Source organism: Protopterus annectens, chromosome 12.part0 (genome assembly GCF_019279795.1).
Source record: "Protopterus annectens isolate FY-2018-M chromosome 12.part0, PAN1.0, whole genome shotgun sequence".
NCBI classification, from domain to species: Eukaryota; Metazoa; Chordata; order Ceratodontiformes; family Protopteridae; genus Protopterus; species Protopterus annectens.
Genome location: NC_056746.1, coordinates 814,696,293 through 814,705,995, shown reverse-complemented (window position 1 = coordinate 814,705,995; position 9,703 = coordinate 814,696,293).

Below are 9,703 nucleotides of genomic sequence, written 5' to 3'. Positions count from 1 at the left end.
TGTGTCTGTGTATGTGTGTGTGTGTGTGTGTGTGTGCGCATCTGCATATATGTATGTGTGTGTATATATGTATCTTAGTAATGTTTATTGCTTCCAAATTGTACATTCCCTATGGTAGCCAGACTGTATTGCATGATATGTTATTGATACCAGCCTGACATCATATAGGCGGGATGTATTACTGTTAACATCTTGTGCCCATGTTGTGTTGGGTCCTGGTTATGGGACTTGCAACAGCTGGTACTGTATTGTAGGGGAGATCTGTTTGGCTGTGGGGGGGGGTGATATCAATACGTACAAGACATATTTAGCTTGGGCTCTCTAACCCCCATTAAGTGTGCCTGTGGTCATATACATATTTATGTTTTATTTTATATCTATATACCTACACATTCACATATATTCATATCTAAATAGATATATAAATATATATATATATATATATATATATATATATATATATATATATATATATATATATATATATATATATATATATATATATATATATCTATATATATATCTATATGTAGTCATATGAATATATATATATATATATATATATATATATATATATATATATATATATATGTGTGTATAAATTTATATATCTATTTAGATATGAATACACACACACACACACACACACACACACACACACACACACACACACACACACACACACACACACACACCACACACACACACACACACACACACACACACACACACACACACACACACACACACACACACACACACACACATCTACATGTTTAAATTAATTTCCTGTACTGTTGAATGACTGTGCTGGATGATATGTTTGTGAAAACATCAGGGCTATCTATATCAGACATGGCTTTGTGGTAAATCACTTTGGCTGTGCTATGTAGGGTCCTGGGTTCGAGCCTTGCAGAAGCTGTTTATTTTGTTACTGGGAAGAACAAAGTCCATTGGATACAGAGTGATCAAGGCACTTTTAAGCAGCTGTAAGCAGGTTTGCGTGTGTTTGCATGGAGGTTACAGTTTCTTACACTGATTTAGATTTTCAATTGCTTACCCTGTGTAGGTATTGCTTACCTCATCGCAAACAAGCTTAAGACTATTTACTGCTGCTTAAAAGTGCTTACTCCCGCTTACCCCCACGCTAATTTATTTAAAAGAAATGAAAAGGGATTGATTGGAAAGTGGTGAAAAGGGCACAAAGAGAGAAAGACAGTAGGGAAAATAGCCAGGGATGTGCAGGAAAGGTGTAGGAAAGGTCCATAGCCGCCCATTTCTTCTACAGCAACAGCTGTGCATATACACTGAATTTGGAGATAGATTTAGACACTCATACCCATGAGAGATGGATGAAGACAACAATAATATGCTGTTGAGCCAATTAGACCAGATTACATGTGTCCAGTGGACACATGTGGGAAATGGACAGCTATGTATGGGGTGAGATCTTTTTTGGGAACAGATTGCCCTTTTTTTTTCAGATGAGAGTGGGATGTTGGGGATGGATAGTAGGTATATTTGGGGAGATAGGTTGGGTAGGTTAACAGACAGGACAAACAAGATGCATATTAGGGTGGTATATGACACATGTGTTGAGTAATCAATTTGATGGGGAGGGGTGTTTGGAAATCGGAAGCCCACGAGCCCTCCCTAGTGGAAACAGTGGGAATGAGGTCCCCACCCATGAGCAGTTACCGATGCACCTTCACACCCCTGAAGGTGGCTGTGCTGGGGGCCGAGTAGTAGGGCCAGGTCCTCTATTTGTGACACACAGACCTCAAGCTGGTGTAGCAGATCTCCAAACTCCCTGCAGAGCTCGCTATGCACCATGACCCAGACCTGGCGATTGGTGACAGTGTCCTGTCCATGCCCACTCCGGGGGGAGGTGAGCCCCATCCCCTGAGGTGATTCCACTTGAAGGTGGTGCAGGACCAATGGACAAGGAGGTCCCAGGTTGGGCCCCAGAAGTGCTGGTGACTGATGCCATGCCCAGCTGAGGTGGGACAGGTGGGTACGCCAGGACCAGCCTTCCCAAAAGTGCTATGGTGTTAACATTTTATCAACATATGTGAGTTAGCAACACTCAACACATTCCAGGATTAGCTATAATAGAATGCATAGATATTCCCATTAATCCAAACACCAGATACGAAATAGTTGCATAGCAAACAGAACACATGCATATATGTAACCACAGTGGTCATTACAACAGCATGCAGGTACATTGATGGCAGCATGCCACCAATGTGGGAGTATTTCAACATGGCACATGCATAGAAACAAATTTAAATAATTATCAAACAACAGGGCATATGTCCCAATAGTAGATTTAATCCAGGACGTACCGATTGAGTTGTATATTTAGTTTATTGTTGCAGATATGGTGGGGGGAGAGGAAGATGCCAATTAACAACTAGTATGTTCCTGTAATTTGCATTACTTTCTTAGTCAGTGCTGTGATCTGTATCTTACATGTATTACTACACTACCCTATTGCTTTAGTTTGGACAGTGATATGGATGTCAACTATATACATGAACTGAGTTTTACCTGCAGTATACACTGCTTACCTGGTATACCTGTGGAGGTATTGTTTGTTAATACTACCAAACTGTTTCTACACATATTCCCAGATTCCAGGTTGATGTTAAGCACATACCTGTCCATCTCTTATTGCACACACTCAGGGCTTATCTTGACCACATGCAGGTGAACCGGGACATATTTCACCTAATGCCCTCTTAAACCTTTAATGAATTGTACAATAACAGGTTTGTTTTCATTGACATTTTCCAAATATGTACAAGTCTGACAGTCAGTTATATGACATTAAATGCTGCCTACATGTCAGAGATTAGCACACTGATATACCAGGGTGACAGGGTAACAGCCGGCAAATATTGGCTGATTAATTGGACATCCTGGACAATTCTGTACACTTGTAGGGTATGATTCTTTCTCCACTTTAGGTTGACATAGTGATGCCTGACATTCTCACCAGTTCGGGGTATGCCAGTGGCACTGGTGAGGTCACAGGTGAGATGGTCCCAGACTTTTGCTTTGTATTGGGAACTCTGGTACTGGTGCAGCAGTCTCTGGTCATGGTCTTTCAAAATGAGTCCTGCCATGGCTCTGGACTCCTGGATGCCCTAGCACTGCACCTGAAAGTGCACACCCTCTCCCATACCAGACATAGTGAATACAGGAGAAAGCTGCAACCAGTTATGAAATGTATTCCTGCCTGTTGGGTTTAAATAAGGTCAGTTTCTCACACTTTGCCATGATTGAACTGTTTAGAAAATTTTAAGCTATTGGCAAACCTGCTTACCTAAGGTTGGCATTGCTTAAAGGGGTATACCAATGGGCAGACTGAGTCAGCTGGCCTACACATTACTTACGCCTACTAAGCTGGGCTGTGCAATGCTTAGCATTGCTTAATATTTAATTTGCATTATATTTGCTTTTTGGCATTGATTTATTATTCATTACATGTTATATATGTGTTTGGTATCAATGATTCATGTGTATGTACACTGTATGGGGTCCTTGTATTTATTCATAGGTTCATAGGTTGGTACTAGGCAATCCACTCTAGGGCCTATACAAGCCTAGCCATAACAATTCCCTGGCTATTTCTTCCCACAGTATTTACTTCCCTGGACACCTGTCTAGCAGGGTGACTGACGTGATCCCTGGGGTGAATTTCCTATCTTCCATCCAATGTCAAAGTTACTTTTGAAGAGGACCAAAGAGGTGCTCTGCTTGACATGTATGATCAGTCTATTCCAGAGTCTGGGTAGTCTCTGGGTCAGAAACCTATCCCTGCAGCATGTTTTGTTCATTGAGTCAACTTCAAAAAGCAAGACCAACAGACTTCCGTGCATGGGCAACAATAAAAAAGCAAGGCCAGAAAGTTTTCATTTAAGTATACTGCATAAAACTATACTGAAAAAATTCTACTGTTGATGCTTCACACATGATCAGACATCCTTGCCAGTGAGATTACTAAGTGAGCACCGGTAATGATTTATTTGTGGAGATTCTCCCTTCTGCATATATAAATACATACACACCAGGGTGAAGCATTTAAAGCGATAGACTAAGGTATACCTACATAAGTACCAAAAAAATCTTAAGGCATAAAGGAATTTAAAAGAAAGTCTTCTTATGGCCAGTGATTAGCAGGGTGCCAAATCAGTGTCAGTGCCCTGAAGTTGTGAAATAAAAGTGCGCAAGTGCAAGACATTTATACACTGAACTTAGCAAAAATTGTCACCTAAAGTATTGGAGTCGGAGCAAACCCTAACACTGACAGACTGCTAATTACAAAAAACAAATACTAAAACTGCCATTATGGCAATTTTCCTTCTTATTTTCAAAGTTTTAATGTAAAGAGAAGTTTATATTCAAAGACATGCATCTGGAGCATTTCTCCCCATGCCTCCGCTGAAAATTGGCTTCATTATGGCTTTGGCTTTATTAGAGGATTTCAACACTTTATTACATTGACACTTTACATCTGGGCTTACTGCAGTACTCCAGTTTACATATTTATGTTATGTAGTAGGTTATACAACATAAACCTGTATATAGATTCCTTTCACATGTTCTGTTTGATTTTCCTATAGTGAGGATCTGTTTGGTGATACCTCAATTTTATGTACTGCTGTGATGGCTTAGTGGTTAACTACTGTGACTATAGTGTACAGGGTCCTGGATTCAAGACCTGCAAAAGCTGTTTATTTTGTTTCTGGCCAGGACAGCGGCTGTTGCATACAGAGTGACTAAGGCACTTTTAAGCAATTGTAAGTGGGTTTGCGTGGGTTTGCGCAAGGGTAAGCAATGCTAGCCTTCGGTTAAATATGCTTATAGAGAGTTAGCTTCAATATTGCTTAACCTGTGTGCGCATTGCTTACCCCCATGCAAATGGGCTTAAACTCTCTTACTACTGTTTAAATATGCTTAGTCCCACTTACTACTGCTTAAATATGCTTACTCTTGCTTACTACTGCTTACTCTTGCTTACCACCGCACTAATTTAGACAGTAATGACAAATGGTTCTTGGGAAGGTGTTGGATTTGGAAACTGTATGGATTTATCATTCATTACACATTTTATCTTCCATTTGTATCCCTGATTCCTATGTACATATACTGTATGGGGCACTTGTGATTATCTGTGGACTTTACAACATTATGACAATGACACCTCACATCTGCATTTAATGCAGTACTCCATTTCACAAATATATGTTATTTAGTAGGTTATGCAACAAAAAAAATTGGTCATAAAGTGATTTGACATGGAAATGGAATGTACTGGAGTGGGACTCAAACTGGGAATGACTGCTTGTAAGGAGAATGCTTTGCCCACTACATTATTGCTGTATTAGTTCATTTGCATTTATCTTGCTTTTTATCCTCTTGTGCCATTTAAGCTACATTAACCCTAGCTAAGTGATGGGCAAACCTGCGCACCTACGGTAAAATTAATCTGTTTCATACAAAAAAAAGACTTCTTTATATTTAATGCTTTAACTATTGCTCTTGTAAACTTGCAGGATGTTGCTGGGGGTATACGAACACCTATGAGTGTTCTCACTCATTCTTACTCCTAAACTGCTGTTCTTGATTGCAAGGGCATGTATATTCTGAGAGCTCTGCTCTCATACACACTCCCTGCACTTGTACATGCTCTGTGTTCATTTAGGAGCTCAGGCAGTGCACCTTTATTGATATGCATGGCACGCTGCTGTCCTGTTCCTAAACGGCCACTTCCGTGCCGCAGTAAGCTAGTCCTGCATGGAAGGATAGTGAATTCAGGGGGATTGTGTATGTCATTTAGAAGTTTATTACATTCATTTGTAACCAGATATACTAGAGGTTCTGTCAATGACTGATTTGACTGTTGTAACTCTAATATAAACCTTTTACATGTGGTGACAGGACATAACTGTCCAACATCTGAATATAATATAAACATATTAACTTTTCCTGGTTCTTTACCATTAAAAATTTTGTCTGTACAGTCTAACCTTTGAATAATGGCATGCACTGTATTTTTATGACGTTGTACACAGAAAGCAGTTTCATATGATTTACGCAATAAACATTTGTCATACACCACATGGTCTTCTTTGAGATACCAGTCAAATATTGTAATCTATTTGCATAATGCCTTACTATCAATTTGCCCTAATAAGGTTTTACATTTACTAATGTGCTGTGTATACCAACATTGCAGTTTACTGCATATTTTATCTGCTTGTTCTTCTACATTAAGAGTAATGCTTATAGGTTCATAGGTTCATAGGTAGGTACTAGGCTATCAGCCCAAGGGCCTACGTAAGCCTAGCCAGCACGGTGCCACAACTTATGCCACCCAGGAAAGTTATTTTCCTGTGCCACTGTCCAGCAGAGACACAGAAGTGATCCCCAGGTTGTATTTCCTATTTCCCATCCACTCATCAAGATTTTTCTTGAAGAGTGCTAATGAAGAACTTTGCTTGACATAGATGGATAGCTTATTCCAGAGTATAGGAAGTCTCTGGGACAGAAGTCTATCCCTACAGCATGTCCTGTTTATTGTGGTTCATAGGTTCATAGGTTCATAGGTTTATACTAGGCTATGCGCCCTAAGGTATTTATAAGCCTAGCCCAAAGTTTTGTGGCTTACGCCACCCCTTATATGAAATAATACTGTACCCATTAGTTTGTTGTGCCTCTGTCCAGCAGTGACACAGAGATGATTCCCAGGGTAAACCTATGATCTCCCATCCACAGGTCAAGATTTCTCTTGAACAGAGCTGGCAAGGTGCTCTGCCTCACATGGACCGGGATTTTATTCCACAGCATAGGGAGTCTCTGAGTGATAAATCAATCCCTCCAGCATGTCCTATTTATATCCGTGCTAAGGTTTAAGTCACTTGCCCTAGTGGTTTTGGTGGATTTGGATTTTTTGAGGTGGAGCATGTCCATTAATTCCGGGTTGGACATGGCCTTGTATGTCAGGCACATGTCACCTCTGAACAGACGGTATGCGACTGAATAGAGCTGGAGTTTCTTCAATCTGGCAGCATATGACAGATTTTGGAGTCCCTTTATCCTTTTGGTGAGGAACTTTTGGGGTCTCTCCAATTGCTGCAGATGTCGGGTGAGATACATCCCGAATGGGGCATTGTACTCGATCATTGGTCTGATAAGTGAAGAGTACAGGGGAACAATGACCTCACTAGATCTGGATGTGAATCCCTTCATGATCAGGTGGGCAATGTAGAAGGTCTTTCTAACCACTTTAGCAACGTGAGTGTCAAAAGAAAGGCCACTGTCAACCTGGGTCCCCAGGTCCCTGATAACCTCTTCCATGCTTAGTGGATTGCCACCTATATGGTAGCTTGGGGTTACCTTGTTTTTCCCGAAAGGTATGACTATACATTTTTTGGCGTTTAACTTCAGGCCATGGCTCTGGCACCAACTATCTGTTTCCGTGAGTCCCTTCTGAAGGATATCCGTGTACGATGCACTTTCCACTATGGCGCCCAGTTTGCAGTCGTCTGCAAACTTTGTCAGCCAAAGTCCTCCCATGTTGGCCTGTACTTCTGAGAAGTAGATGCCGAACAATAGGGGGCCAAGGACCGAGCCCTGTGGGACACCACTTGTGACCCGCTTGGAGTCTGACATAGCGCCAGCAACTCTAACCCTGTGGGTTCTGTCCTTAAGCCAGTTTGCAACCCATCTTGTGACATATGGGTTTACATTTAAGCTGGTAAGTTTTTCTACAATACCCGAGTGGGGTATTGTGTCGAAAGCCTTTGCAAGGTCAAGGTAGGCTGTATGGACTCAAACAAACAGCAGAGAACCAAACCAGGAAGTAAATGCACACACAGCCAGGAAATGGAACAGCTTGTTGTAAGTTCACCAAGGCAGATTCAGTAAATCCAGGTAGGCACCAAATGAATTCAAATAATTCCTTTATTCAGAACTACAGAATAATAACACACAAGTGCTTTCGCTCAGAGGAATTCTGAGCTTTATCAAGTGACGCTTGATTTGCTATAGTCTCTTTATAGTGGTTTTATACCCTATTAAGGTAAGGTTAAAATAGAGTAAGTAAATGAATCCCCAACTAACTAACTAACATATCCTCCTCAAACAACCCTTAGCTACCTCCATATTGTCATATCCCAACATATAGGCATCCAAAGAACTCGAAGACAAAATTGGGTTGGGTTGCACGGCTAGGCTTGTAAAAACCCTGGTGGGTCTAGTATAAACCTATGAACCTTTGAACCTATGAACATACATGGGGACATACTTTGATTCAATCAAAAAACTTAGTCTCTGCCTATTGCAAGTTACAGTGCAAATTTCCAGTGCTTTATTGAAGGGAATGACTTAATGATCTGTTTGCTGAATGGCATGCATCAACTACATCATTATACTGGGCATGATCTCAAGGAACTACAGCAAAGACTACAATAACATCAACTACCCAACACAAAAACACAAGAAAGTATCATACTACAGGCCCACTCACAATTGTTGATGATTTTACAGCATGGCACACATTAAGAAATGATGTACAGGCCCTTGTTTCCTAAAAAAGCACTAGAGCGTGAGCAAAAGAATTACATTTGCACATAAATGTTTGTATAAAATCATGCAATATAGATCATTGTTACTGTGGAAACAAATAAATAATGCCTGTGAGCATTCACTGACATACTCAGCATTTACATATTGCCAGACTGGAACACATACTGAGGGCAGATCTCTGATAGATGTGTATCAACTGCTGAGACCACAGAAAGAGGAATGTCTGATGCATCATGAACAACACACTTGAAGGGATTACATCACTATCTTCTTGTAATGGTTATACATCCCCTGACACGAAGTGTGAGACCTAAGAAAAGTGGCCCTCTTATTGTGCCATAGCTAAAGTCTTTGCCTTGGCCACTCCTGTCTGTCACAATTGTCTGATGGCCCAATCTTACAAGATTCAAACCCCTGACAATCATGCTACTCAGTCTTCAGTACTATGTATTAACTGCATCTGCCACAGTGAATAGTAATGGATGCTGTCACAAAAAAATTACTTCAAGGTGTTAAGTAAGAAAGAGCTTTTAATATTAATTTGTCTAATACAAAATTTTTGAGGAGTCAAAAGAAATGTAGCTATGTTACTGTTCACACAACTGTGAGCATTCCAGTATCACTGTTGGTTGGCCAACATTGTTTTGCACACATACAGTTCCAAATAAAAGCCACTGCTGATCTACGTGGATATGCTGTACAAGTCAGTATTAACAGCATGGGCCACAGGAGCACTTTCATCAAAAAAAATCAAAGAACACATGTTTGACTGGCATGACATCCCCAATGTGTTTAAAGGTCTTTGACATTAAAATGGATAGAAATAACTTGATGCAATGTTGTATGTGTCACATCAATACACTAACATAATGTTGTCCTTTGCTAGAAGTGAACAGCTGAATATGTAACTCAACAGGCTAACAAAATGGTTATTAATCACTGCCCACAGTGAAAGTTTTAAGATCATTGTGAGACACCACCTATGGGAAGTCATGACATCATATCATTCTGTTGCAAACCAGCTGTTTAAGGTAAAATGGGGAGATCTCCCCCACTGCAATTGTACACATTACAAGTGTGGTGGATGTCATTCATTCATAGCAGT